The following is a 14,588-nucleotide window of genomic DNA, read 5'->3' on the forward strand; positions in this document are numbered from 1 at the left end:
TTTTCATGGGTCTATGTGATTTTGAAGTCTTCTATTTTAGACTATGGGTGTTTTTGTTTTATGATGCTGGAATTCCTGTTTATTTTGTCACAACTAGATTTTGAAAGTCTTTTAGTATAGGGACTATATGTGTTAGTTCTTTTGTTTCTTACCAAAGAACTCAGTACAGAACCATGCACTTGGCTTATTGAATATTTGTTAACTGATATCTCTATTTATATGTTTTAATTTTATTGCCCCATTAAAATCTGGATCTTTTCTTGACCAGGTAAATATTTTGAGCTATTTGATCAGTTCCGTATCCCCTATCCTGGTTTAAAGCCCAAATGGCACACCTGGTAGTGTAATTTTTTCCATCAGAGTTACTTGATTTGGAATTTACCTGTCAGTTATATTGCTATGTACAGGATTTTTAGGTAGTAAGAGTACATAACAATGCAACTACTATGAGTTACTGTAGCATTAGTAAAGAGTTGTAGTTTCAGAGGAATTATATCTGGGGAAAAGTCTGTTACAAATGTGAAACTGTAGTTAGTCTGGACCTCTAATGTTACGGAGAGGAATGATGTAAAATCCCTAACTAGCCATGTATGGAACTTTGGTAATCTACATTTTTTCTACATTTTCTACAGCAGGGTTTTTCCACAGTGCTGAAGCAGGACAGAATTCTTTGCTTTTTGTTAAAATGTACTTGAGCAGTTTGTTACTCAGGGGCAGTGTCAGTGATCTTTGGGTGCAACTTGAGTAGTGATTTAATTTCATAAAGCCCTTTGGGTTTAAGCTAAATGAAAGAGAATCACCTCTCAAATATATGCCACTCCCACTTGGAGAGCTTTTCATTTTACAGCCTCAGTACTAAGATCAATTTCTGGGACTCTTTTCATTTACTCACCCAACATCTATTGAGCACCTACCGTGTTTCACACACAGTCCCAATTTTAAGAGCTGATGAAGCTGCACTGAATAAGATAAACCCAAACATCCCTTTATTCATGGAGAAACATTCCAGTGGGAGAAAATAGGCAATAAACGAAGTACAAATGTGCTGACATTGCTAAGAGCAATGGAGAAAATAAAATAGGAAAGGGGGAAGGGTGGGAACACTAGGAATTGGCTGTGGTAATGTTGATGGTATGTTTAAAAGAGTGATTGAGGAAGGTGACTTTTGAGCAAAGAAATGAGTCATGCAGATATGTGAATAGAGATCATTTTTGGTAGAGCAAATTGCTTTTAGGCCTTTTTGGTTTCATTTGATTGATTGACTTTCCTTGATTTGACTGTGGATGTATATATGATGAAACTTTATAGAAAATGAAATATACATCAGTTGGGATAAAAAACAATTAAAAGAAAAATAACCACATGAACATATTTGGTAATTGAAAATTTTTTTATTTTGGACTACTATTAAAGATACATGTGGAGTGTGTGAGCATGTGTGTCCTGGCTCTGTGTGTGTGTGAAGGTTTTTATCAAGGTGGCCCTAGTAATTATATTGTGGAATGTTCTTAAAGAGGATGTTATAATTGGCTATTTGAGCTCAGCAGTCAGTCTGTGTTTATTCTTTTGCTGTTAGATTAGTACTGTGCAGAATGAATATTGGGGAAGACAGAAGAGAACAAGACATAATGTTCTAGTCAGAGTGGCCAGACTGTCGTCTATAGAAACAGTGAAATAAAACAGCATGCTTGAGTGGCAGCAGTACTGGACTAGCAATCCTAAATATCCTTTCGTAGTGGCAGAATAATTTAACATACATACCAGTTCAGCTCTACAGCTTTTGCTCTTTAGAGCTCTGAGCAAATTCCTGGAGAGTCAGCAAGACGCAGAGTCTCTTTTGGAGTTAGGTGCCAGAGGTCTAGTTTTGATTTCAGATGGCTTCAAAGTGCTTGAGAAGATTGTTTGCATTGCATGATGTTTCTAGAACTGTGATTGGATAAACAAGTTACTGAAAACGAATGTGATACATTGATTTTCTACTGTGGAAGCATGGTGTACTGCAGGATGTCATCTTGTAATGTTCCATTATTGGTTATAAAGAAACTGAATCCTTTGATGACAGTCTTTTTCTTTATCTTACATGATATAATCACATAAATTTACATTATCAGCTGGTTGAATTTTTTTTTATCCTGAGGAACAGATTTTATATTTTACTTTATCTTAATTGTTAAGCATGGAACAAAGGCATTTTCTCCTCATCCTTGGCATGAACTATGAGTAATACTACCTCAATGTACTGATCAACATGTCAGGTATAATGTCAAAACCAAAATCTTTTTCTTTTAAGCTATTAGTTTATTAAGTCATTCTCTCCTCTATTGAACATTCATTAACTTAACTGATTTATTGAGTACCTACTTTGTTCTAGACATTCCTTTGAGATTCTCTGATGAACTTTTCTTGCCTTCACAGAGGTGAAACTATAGAAGATAAGAGAGTTAACAATTACAATAATGTGTGGTATGCATTCCGAGTATGGAAGGAGACAGTTCTGTTAGTTGTTTATAGCAGGGGCCACCTGACTTGGAACAGGATGTAATTTAAGTTGAGATCTGAAGAATGATGTAAGAGTTAACTAACTGAAAAGTGGGTATAGCAATATAGGGGAAAAGGAAAGTTATTTTGGGAAGATAAAACCCATGTGCAGTAGCCCAGAGACAAAAGAAAAGAAAACAACAAAAAGCAAGCAAGGAAAACAGGATCTTCACACATGGCAAACAGCATAAAGTTTCTAATGTTTGGAGCATAGATTTTTGAGGAGGGAAGATACAAGGAACTTTGAAAGACATTGCTTATTTTGGATCTTATCCTGTGGACACTTGAAATGCCTGAGAGGTTTTAAGCAGTGGATTGACAGGATTGAATTTGCCATTTACAAAGATCACAGTGGTTTCAGCTGAAGGAAAACAGAGGGCAAAGGCAACCTATGCATAGGAGGCCTAGGGCTGTGATGGCAATACTTGTAAGAGATGTTGTGAGCCAGGACTGGGACATTCACATTGGGGATGGAGATAAATGGATGGGTTCAAGAAATATTTAGAAGATGGAACTATTCAGGACTTAAGATTGAAGGAAGAATCAAGGATGCACCTAGGTGTCTGGCTTGACCTAGAATGATGGTGATGATAATGATGCTTAATGCCAGTTGTTGCTTCTTACTTCTAAGTATGCCCTTCACTGCTTGCTCTGTGAAAGTGAACATGGACCCTTTCAGTACTTATCTTTGGCTTGCTAGCAAAATGTTAAGAGAGAGATTGAAGGAACAAAGAGTTTTACTCCCTGGTTTTCCTGTGCTTGCCTGGCAGGCACACCCCTGCATGCAGCGTGCAAATGGGGCTTCTCCATTGTTCAGGTTCCTACAGCTCTCAGCGACCTTCCTCCATCCCCTCACCCTCTGCTTTGGGCAGTTTTGTAGCAGAGTAACTACAATGAGACATTTCCCCACAAACATCTTTCTTTGTCATTCTAGAAGACAGATTTGTGGCAAATTCTACAGGGTGGATTTCCAGCAGTTGTGCCAGATATGCACCCCCTCGGATAAGGTATGGTTCTCAGCTTTAGGGTTGGGGAAACTTCCTTGGGTACTGTATCTCAGCTCTAGGGGTCATAGTGGTGATAGGCTATGTTGTATAATATTATATTTGCTATTATTGATTATATTATCTATTCCTTTATTGTTTAGAGTTCTTTTAACTTCTTACTAGCCAATTCCTTATTATGTCAGTCACCTGCTATAGTCAATAATTCTTTTTTTTAAATGTTGAATTTACTGGTGGGACACTGGTTAACAAAATTGTACAGATTTCAGGTGCAAAGTTCTACAGCACCTCATCTGTGCCCTGTATTGTGTGTTCACCACTCTAAGTCAGGTCTCCGTCCATCACCCTCAGTGACCCCTTTTCCCTTCTCTACCTCCCTTCCCCTGGCAGTCACCAAAGTGTTGGCCATGTTCATGAATTTTTTCTCTTTTTTTCTTTTTTACTCAATCCCTCCACCTCCCAGCACTGCCCCCCCAATCAGCCTGCTCTCTATTTATGAATCTGTCTCTATTTCGCTTGTTAGTTCTTTTTGTTCATTAGCTTCCACATGTGAGTGAAATCATATGGTACTTGTCTTTCTCTGACTGGCTTATTTGACTTAGCATAATGCTCTCCAGATCAATTCATGCTGTCACAAAGGATAACATTTCCTTTTTTTTTTTTTAATGGCCAGATAGTATTTCATTGTGTAATATATTGTACCACAGCTTCTTTATCCACTCATCTACTGATGGGCACTGAGGCTGCTTCCAAATCTTGACTATTGTAAATAATGCTGCAGTGAACATAGGGGTACATATATTATTTTGAATTAGTGTTTACAGGCTTTTTTGGATAAATTCCCAGAAGTGGAATTTGTGGGTCATAAGGTAGTTCCATTTTTAATTTTTTGAGGTAATTTCATACTGCTTTAATAATTTTTTATTAATAATTTTTTCATTGTTTAAATTCCTGTGTGTTTTTTTCTTTCCTGATTGGGCTTAGGCTCATAGAGTGTTCTGATGTGATCCTATAGGAAGAATATATTTGGGGAGAGGGATAGACTGTGTCCCTCCGCTCTCATCTGTCTGTGGAATGGGAATAATATACTCCTCACAAGGTTGGAGTGATTACATTGTTCATAATATATCATCTTGGGGTGAAACGAGTCAATGTGTATAAAGAACTGAGCACAGTGTCTGGCTCACAAACCCTTGGTTTGTGTTGTTGGAATGCTGGGCATTGTGGTTGGTGTCGGGTCTAGAAAGATGATCAGGGCTGATTTCACCCCGAGGGCTTGTGGAGTGGGGAGAGGCTCAGAGACTTTTAACTTAAGTGTCAGGTAAAGGTCTGAATTAAGTGCCCTAGGGAGTCTTTTGAGGAGTCCTAGAGAAGGTGAAGGCTGAGTTGGATCTTGGAGGGGAGGGGGGAAGGGCCTTCTGTATAGAGAGAACAAACAGCAATAGCTGTGGAGGATTGAGAGTGCTCCACAGTGCAGTCCACAGTGGGGTCGTGGCTGGCCTGAGTTGGGGTCAGGTGATAATAGGTGTACATATTACACTGGACACACCGTTGGAGTAGGTGTTTATTTCACATCACTGTTCCATAGTGTGCTTCACCTTCATTTCTAGGTTTATTACTTTTCATTATTTCCAATGGACAACAATCTAAAACTACTTAAAATTTTATTTAGTGCCAACATTTTCCTTGGGCTTTCATTGAATGTGAACTTTGTTGTGAATTGGAGTGTCTAGAAGGGAAATGGGGGTACTACAGCCAGGACTACTCCATTGGGTTTACTTAGGATTGTGGATAACTTACTTGATTCCTGGACGTTGATAAAGCTCAGAGCTGTTTACAATTCACACTTCTCTTCAGCTTGCAAATCTTTTTGAAAAGTTCAACAACTGAAAAGAATATTCCTTAGAATTGTGTGACTTTTGTTTTAATTTTTTTTAGAGAGAGAGAGGGGAGGGGAGGGAGAAAGACAGGGAGAGAAACATCAGTGTGTGGTTGCCTCTCACATGTCCCCCATGTGGGGGACCTGGCTTGCAAACCAGGCATGTGCCCTGACTGAGAATCGAACCAATGATCCTCTAGTTCACAGGCTGGCACTCAATCCACTGAGCCAAACCAGCCAGAGCTGTATGACTGTTCTTTAAAGAATTCAAACTTTTGGAGATCTAGGAAATTAAAGTGTAATTAACTTGATGCCTTGGAGGAATAATGTAGCCTTAAAACTCTGTGAGTTCTCTGAAGTGAACATTCCTTTTTTTTTTTCCTTTTCTCTATTTGGCAAACTCCTGCCCCTCTGTGAATATACAGCTCATATATCAGTGCAGGAATGTTCTAAGATAAGTCCATTGTAATGCTGTTATGCTTTCAGCAAGGACCTTTAAGTCATAAAACAAAAACAGGCCAAAATTTTGGAATTTGATCTTGAGATTCTGGTTGATGTGCCTTGGCTGGAATGGTACTCTGACCCTCTTGAAATTCCTGCTTTTCAATCTTTAGAGGAGGGGTGAATATATTCTGTACAGAAATATTGGAAGAATAATCATCGGTTTTTTTTTTTCAGAAAGAAGAGTTAAACCATTCTTTATTGGTTAGGACTTCTGGGAATTATACAGGAAGGAAACTAAGAAGGAAGATGTCAAACTGTGACCCTCTGAAGGTTTTTGTTTTCTTTTTCCCTTGTTTCTCTTAGCTGTAACAGACACCTATAGAGAACTCTTAGTTTTTGCTAAAGACCTATTTTTTTATGTAAAAGAATGTTGAGAGACCTAGGGGGAAATAAGGCTTTGGGGCACTTTTACTTGGCTTGATTATGTACCTTGTATACAGTGACTAAAGTTGAAGTGTGATTCTTCTGATAATTGTCTCTTCTCTTGTTTGGGTTACAAACCAAGGGCAGGAGCCATTTAAAGATTATTAAAGTCTGGGGTTTCTTTCGAAGGTTGATAAAATATTTCATGTTGCTTACTCATTGAAAAATATGATACTTTAAGAACAAGTATAAATTTGGTGGTGATGAAATATAGAAGAATTGAAAAAAATTATGTGTTAACTACCCCATACCTACCACTTAAATTGTAAAGTTACATTTTATTATACTTGCTATATGATATACATTTATCATATTTATTATACTATGTAGTCACATGTTTATCCTTTATCTGCCCCTTTATTTGTGATTAAGGATTATTATTGCAGCATTTCATACTATAGCAAAAGGCAGTTAGAATGGTTAAGTGAATATGGTATATGGTATATGATGGGATTCCATGCAGCAGTTAAAAAGAATGAAGCATTTTATGTGCACTGACCACGAATAATCTCTTAAGATAAATGAAGGAGACAAAAAGGTTGCGTGGTTTCTGAATCATACTATTTATTTGTATAAGGAAAAAGGGTATTTGTACTTACATGCTATATTGGCATGGAATATCTCCAGAAAGCTTAAGCAAGAAGCTGATAAAAGTAGGTATATTTCTGGCAGCCTCCTACTGTCTGTGTGAGTATTTAATTGAGGCCTATCCGGAAAAAGTCCAGCTACTGTTAATACAATGTGAATGGTTTGTGCAACATCGCTGCAACCTGGCAGCCAAGGAGAGTGGACTGGAATGTGCCTGCATGAGCAATGATGACTTCACTGTACTAGTCAGTGGGGGTAGTAGACGCTGCTGAGTGAGCATGTGTAACTGTGGCCATGTATTCAAAATGATTGAGCAAATATTGCAGTGAATCTGCATCAAATTTTGCATTAAGGTTGAATATTCCTCCACGGAATCTCTTCAGATGATTCAGAAGGCTTTGGGGGATCATATAGTGAGTGCAGTACAAATAAAAGTTTGGCATAAATGCTTCAAAGATAGTTGAGGATATATCTGTTGAAAGTGATCCACATTCTGGAAGGCCTGCAACAAACAGAACATCTGAAAAGTTTGACTGTGTAGGATTGCAATCAACAAAGATTGGTGACTGACAGTGTGAGAACTAGAGGTTGATCTGGGGATTCCAAAATCTACTGTGTCTGAAAATTTTGACCCAGGATCTTGATAAGAAATGTGTCATGGCAAAATTTGTTCCTCGGCTTTTGCTACCAGAACGGAAGGAACATCATGCTGCAGTTGCTAATGATGTGATTCAAACCACTACCAGTGAACCAGATGTTAAGAAGGTCATAACTGAAGATGAGTTGTGGGTGTATTGCTATGATCCAGAAATGAAGGCCTGGTCATCCCAATGGAAGTTGCCTGGTTCTCCATGTCCAAAGAAGGAGTGGCAGAGTTGCAGCAAGATCAAGACCAAGACCATGTTAAATGTATTTTTTGTTTGGGGAGATGTTGTCCATCCAAGTGAGTCCCTCCAGACCAAACAATTAATAAGGTATGCTACCTCAGTGTTCTTCGTTGGTTGAGACGCAATGCCATGAAAATGACCTCAGCTATGGGCAGCCGGTGATGGACAACTTTATCAAGACAATGCACCTGCTCATGTATCATGTCTCCTGCAGAGTGTTTTGGTGAAACATCAAATCACCCAGGTGACTCAGCCCAGATTTGGTGCCCTGTGACTTCTGGCTTTTTCCAAAACTAAAACCGCCTTCAAAAGGGAAGACTGTCGATGAGATTCAGAAAAATACAATGGGGCAGCTGATGGCGGTTCCAGGGTGCCTACTTTGAAGGGAACTGAGATGTCATTGTCCTGTGAACAATGTTCCTTGTGTCTTCCTCAAAAAATGTCTCTATTTTTCATAGTACATGGCTGGATACTTTCTGTACAGACCTTGTATACAAGACAAATTTTAAAAACTGTTGCCTGCTTATTTATGTGCTGCTCTGAAATCATCAGGATGTCAAGGTGTCAGACTCATAATCTGGGTTTTAGGAGCTGTTCCAGTGTGAGTCGCTTTCCCCTCCCATCTGCTAAAAACACTAGGGGACTTTTCTCTGATTCTCATGTGTGAATCTGATGGGGCTTATGAAGGTAAAATTTATATGCAGGTCTCCAGGAGTTTTAAAACTCTCAAGCTAGTCCTTAGTAATCCTTGGAAATTTGTCAACATTACCAGTTAAGTGTTCCTACCAGATACTGGCTTCTATAGCTTTGCTTCAGGTAAACTGATCTCTGCTGTGATTCTCCGTGTTTTCCTGTCTCTCCAGATTTTGGGGTGGTGGTTTGCCTTGTGACCTCAGATCTCTGATGCATCTAAGAAAAGTCACTGATTTCAGTTTTATAAGCTTATTTTTTTGCTGTGAAGATGAGAGTGATGATTTTATAGTTCTTTATGAGTCAGCCGGAACTGGAGCTCTGGTGCCCAGCAATTTTTGTTTAAAGAGATCCCTCTAGGTTAGCGTTCCCCAGCCTTTTTGGTACCAGGGACCAGTTTTACGGAAGACCTTTTTTCAGTGGTTTTGGGATAATTCAAGTGCATTATATTCAAGTTCACTTCCTGCTGTGTGGCCCAGTTCCTAACAGCCCCAGACTGGTACCTGTCCACCACTGAAAGTTGGGAACCCTTGCTCTAGGTGATTCTGATTAATGCTAATGGTTGAGAACCATTGATTTAGTCTACTCTCCTCATTTTATAGATGAGACCACTGAAATCCAAAGAGGGCAAGTGACTTCTAAGATTTTATAGAGTCTAAACTAGAATCTCAGTCTCTTGACCAGATCATCTTCATGCTGGTGTTTTTTTATTCTCACCTGAGGATATGTTTATTGATTTTAGAGATCAAGGAAGTGGGGGGTAGAGAGAGAGACATTCATTGGTTGCTTCCTGTACACACCCCAACTAGGGATTGAACCTAGCAACTTAGGTATGTGCCCTGACTGGGGATTGAACCTGCAACCTTTTGGTGCAGGGATGACTCTCTAACAGAGTCACCAGGCCATGGCTTCCTACTGTTTTTTTTTTTTTTTTGTATTTACATACAGTTACCTTCAAGGCACTCACTATATTTTATATTGAAGGTTCTGGAAATACCTCTTTTGATGGTTCACTGACTTAAGTCCTTGGTATTTACCTCAAATTCATTCTGGGATCTTGAAACTCACTTGAAATGTTCCCATTCATACAAATAACAACCTGCCCCACAAGTAAGCTCTTAATGCTTAATATTTTACAGCATGGATGTCTGTAAAATATATGTAGAAATTTTTATTTTCTCCATTTATTCTTACAGAAATATGTTAAAGTACCTAGAAGAAAACTTTAGAGCTATTTAGTGTTTTAGAAAAGCCTAATGTGAACCACTATATGGGATGAATCAGCTGTGTCTGTCACTTTTTCCTTCCCGTGCATTTCCATAATTTTATTTTCTTAATTTTAGCAGTTGTATCCCCTTTTCTTTCTATAAATCTCTGTCTGGAGAAGGCTGTGGAATATTTGTTTTAGAGGAGAATTGGCAGACTTTTTCTGTAAAGGGCCAGATAGGAAATATTTCAGCTTTTGCAGGCCATGTGGTCTGTTGTCATACTGGCTCTGCTCTATCCTTGTAGAAGAAAACAGCCAACTGTAGGCAATATGCAAATGAATGGAAATGGTACTGTTTCAGTAAACTTTCTTTACAAAAATAAGCTGCTTGTATTTAACCCATGACCCCGAGTTTCCCAGCCCCTATACAAATTTTATTTTAATTTTTATGCCCCAAAAGATGTCGCTACTTTTATTTATGAATTGTTGCCCCAGCATCACTTTCATTAGATTGCTTTGAAAAGTAATAATAGATATTTTGCTGTGGAACATTACATCTTAGTTTTGGTTTCTTTTTGGAGACATGAGCTTTCTTGGTGTTGAAGAGACAGATTTTTTTCCCCTCTAAACAAGGTTTGACAAGGGTTCATTACTTGTGGTCTCCAAGTGACTCTAATGAGGAAAAAAACCCTGTTCACTTACTGTAACTGCTGAGGCAAGCTGTACTAACTGTGGTGCATGGTAAAATGTATCTTTTAATAAGTTCTTAAAGATGAAGAATACTAGAAAATCTCAAGTTATGGTGTGGTATAGATGCCCCTAGAGCTCTTAGATTAGAGGGATGGATTTAATTTACTTGAGTCCTTGTCAGGTTGTTTATTGCATGCTTAGGAAAATTGGACATTGGTGTTTGTGCTTTGCAGCTTACTCAGGTCTTGGCTGCCGTGGCTTTTCATTAATTCCTTAAGATCCTTTTAGGGCTCTGGCTGCCTGGCTAGGACCTGGAAGGATAGATACAGGCTGAGAAGTAGCCATGGGACGCAGTGGCTGTGTGGGCCCAATATTTTTGTTTTATCAAATGTATGAACTTGGGGTTTTGCTGGAGAGAACTCCTGGCTACTTGGGTTAATTATTATATGCTATAATTCATCTTTGTTTTAGAGATGTATACAATTTGAGCTATTTAAAACTTAAAAAGTGCAAATTATAAAATTCTGTTTTGGGTGCTTTTCTGTTCTTTGGGAAATGCAGCTAACCTTTAATAATGGTGGGTATTTGAAATATTTTAAGTTTTAGTACCAACTACCAATCCATTTAAAAAAGGTCAGTTCACAATATTAGAATACTAAAACCTTGTTTAATTAGAAGGGTCTTATGATTAGAATTTAATTATATTTCAGGCTAAAAAGAATATCAGAAGGTGACTCTAGAGGGCAGTGTAACTCTGTCAGTTCACGCTTCTGGCATTTAAGTTTTGCTTTGGAAAAATAATTCCTGTGTTCTGAAGTCTTTCCCCACTACAGTGTCCCAATTTGGTAGACTGTGAGGTTTGGAAAGAAGTGTTCTGGTTTGGCTTAGAAAGGTTACTAAGGTAATGTATCATAATTATTGGCCCTAGGGAATATCCATGCTTAGTTTAAAACATATTGGCTTAGAAAATTTGGAATTGTCTAAACTAAATTGAATAGAGTTCGCTTTTCAAGCATTTGTGGAACATTAACCTAAAGGAATAGTGTATCTTTTGCTTTCAGATATTTGAGGGCAGGAAGTAAATGTACCCTTTATGAGAGAATTCAACAAATGGGAATTTGACTTATTCTGACACATTTAAAAACATCTCTTTATTTTTATTTTTTTATTTTTAGACAGAGGGGAAGGGAGAGAGAAAGAGGGAGGAGAAACATCAGTGTGTGGTTGCCTCTCATGCACCCCCAACTTGGGACCTGGCCTGTAACCCAGGCATATGCCCTGACTGGGAATTGAACCTGTGACCCCTTGATTCACATGCCGCTGCTCAGTCCACTGAGCCATACCACCCGGGGCCTAAAGACATCTCTTTGAAAGTGGAAAGGCTTATGTGCAAGAGACAACCACGTGTTGACGTTTCTCTCCCTTTCTCTCTCCCTCCCCTTCTCTAAAAAATAAATATTTTTTTAAAGAGGAAAGGTTGAAACCAGATGCTTAATTGCTGACTATATATGAGTGTTGAATTTTTCAAAACCTTTCAAATGTATGCATTCAGCTCACCCCATAGTATATAGTGCCAACCATTTTCTTTTTTTAAGTTTAAAATTTTTATACATTTTTAGGATACCTAATCTGTATATTTATGACTCACACATTAGTCATCAAATATGGTTTGGAAAGAAACTGTTTTTGAAGTCTAAAGAGTTTTTGGGTCCTTTAAATTTTTTCTACCTTAAAAGCACAAAAAGAGGATTACAAAGAACAAACTAATAAGGTCTTAGAATGTTAGGCATGAGAATTTAAATTTAGAAAACAATTCTTGGGACTCTGTGTTTCCTGGTGTTCTTACAGTGTGGAGATTATGTCTGCTATTAAGTGTGGCAGATGGACATTTGGGATTTTGAAAATTTAGTTTTGACCTATTAGAATAACTTAAAGTACTTTTTAAAGGTTTGCATTTTCTTTATTGGATCTAGGATAACTCAAATGAATATGTTTGTTAAAGTACTTGGAAATTCCTGGATGAAAGGCCTTACGTGAGTGCAAACAGTACAAATTTAAAAAACATATCACTATAGGAATTCTGTTTCTAGTGTGTGTGTGTACATTGGTTTATAGATACCAACCAAAGTAGCTTCTTTTTGTTTTATTTAGTTACTTATTTCCCCATTTTTCTACCTCAGGTTGGATAAAAGTTATTTTGATTTATTTCTTCTTTGTTAAAAAACAGATCAGGAACTATTATTATTATTGTTATTATTATTTAGTATATTTTATTGATTATGTTATTACAGTTGTTCTGCTTTTTCCCACTTTATTCACCTCTGCGTGATACCCACCTTCTGTCCAGCAACCCCCCATCCCCTTAGTTCATGTCCATGGGTCATGCATATAAATTCTTTGGCATCTCCATTTTCTATACTATTCTTAACATCCCCCTGCCTACTTTGTACCTGCCAGTTATGCTTCTTAATCCCTGCACCTCTTCCCCCATTCTTCCCCTTCTCCCTCCCAATTGATAACCCTTCAAATGATCTCCATACCTGTGATTCTGTTCCTGTTCTAGTTGTTAACTTTTTTTTTTTAATTCAGTTGTTGATAGTTGTGAATTTGTTGCCTTTTTTAATGTTCATAGTTTTGATCTTTTTTTTTTAAATTTATGTATTTTTAGAGGGGAAGGGAAGGAGAGAGGGAGAGAAAGATCAATGTATGCTTGCCTCTTGTGTGTCCCCTGCTGGGAACTGGCCTGCAACCCAGGCATGTGCCCTGGCTGGGAATTGAACCGTGATCCTTTGGTTCACAGGCCTGTGCTCAATCCACTGAGCTGCACCAGCCAGGGCTGATCTTCTTTTTCTTAAATAAGTCCCTTTAACACTCATGTATTAATGGTTTGGTGATGATGAACTCCTTCAGCTATACCTTGTCTGGGAAGCACTTTATTTGTCCTTCCATTCTAAGTGATAACTTTGCTGGGTAGAGTAATCTAGGCTGTAGGTTCTTGCTTTTCATCACTTTGAATACTTCTTGCCAGCCCCTTCTTACTCTCAAAGTTTCTTTTGAGAAATCAGCTGATAGTCTTATGGCTGCTCCTTTGCAGGTAACTTTTCTCTTATTGCTTTTAAGATTCTTTATCTTTAACCTTTGGCATTTTAATTACATGGTTTCTTGGTGTGGTCCTCTTCGGGTCCAACTTGTTTGGGATTCTGTGTGCTTCCTGGACTTGTATGTCTATTTCCTCTGCCACATTAGGGAAGTTTTCTTTCATTATTTTTTCAAATAAGTGTTCAATTTCTTGGTGTTCCTCTTCTCTGTCTGGTACTCCTATGATTTGGGCATTGGCACATTTGGAGGTGTTTCGGAGTCATATTATGTTACCCTCATTTAAAAAAAATTCTTGTTTCTTCTTTCTGTTCAGGTTGAATGTTTATTTCTTCCTGTGTTCCAAATGCTGATATCTTCACTGTTGGTTCCTTTTAGATTTTTCTTTATTTCACACAGTGTAACCATCATTTCTTCCTTTATGTTGTTGCCATACTCAGTGAGTTCTTTGAGCATCCTGATCACCAGTGTTTTGAACTCTGCATCTGATAGGTTGACTATCTCCATTTTGTTTAGTTCTTTTTCTGGGATGTTGTTGTATTCTTTTATTTGGACCACAGTTCTTCGTCTCATCAGTTTGGCAGCCTCCTTGTATTTGTTTCTGTGTATTAGGTAGAGCTTGCTTTCACTCCCTGTAAAAGTTACCTGTAAATTTTGTGGGGCGGAGCTTTAGGTAATCTGCAGGGTGGGACAACCTACTTTACCACTGTGTAGTTCTATGTTAGGGGAGGACTTGAGAGGGTTCTCTTTTTTGTTTTTAAAGATTTTATATATTTTTAGAGAGAGGGAAAGGAGAAAGAGAAAGAGAGGGAGAGAAACACCGAGTTGCCTCTCATGGGCCCTTACTGGGAACCTGACTTGCAGCCTAGGCATGTGCCCTGACTTGGAGTCGAATGTGTGACGCCTTGGTTCACAGGCCAGTACTCAGTCCACAGAGCCACACCAGCCAGGCCAGTGGAGAGGATTCTTTGCTGCTGCTTGGCTTCTGGGAGTTTGCTTGGCACTCACCCTGTTTCCATTCATTTCGTCCAGTCCCTGTGTATGACTGGTGCTATTCCAGCTGTTGCCTTGGTGTTGAATCT

General features: G+C 38.4%; 1 protein-coding gene across 6 annotated transcripts in view; it reads left to right on the forward strand.

Annotated features, from left to right (window-relative positions):
• The window catches only part of RERE (arginine-glutamic acid dipeptide repeats), a 387,180-nt gene that overhangs the window by 62,038 nt on the left and 310,554 nt on the right, over positions 1-14,588 (forward strand). The window contains exons 2-3 of one of the 6 annotated variants that reach the window (XM_053660331.1): positions 3,473-3,545; positions 6,100-6,195. The exons of 3 other annotated variants lie outside the window; for them this stretch is intronic. The gene's annotated coding sequence lies outside the window, so the exon portion shown is untranslated. The remainder of the gene's footprint in view (positions 1-3,472; positions 3,546-6,099; positions 6,196-14,588) is intronic. 2 more of the 6 variants (XM_053660333.1, XM_053660334.1) reach the window with 2 other exon arrangements.

Source organism: Artibeus jamaicensis, unplaced genomic scaffold (genome assembly GCF_021234435.1).
Source record: "Artibeus jamaicensis isolate MK-2021 breed Jamaican fruit bat unplaced genomic scaffold, CSHL_Jam_final scaffold_847, whole genome shotgun sequence".
Classification (NCBI taxonomy): domain Eukaryota; kingdom Metazoa; phylum Chordata; class Mammalia; order Chiroptera; family Phyllostomidae; genus Artibeus; species Artibeus jamaicensis.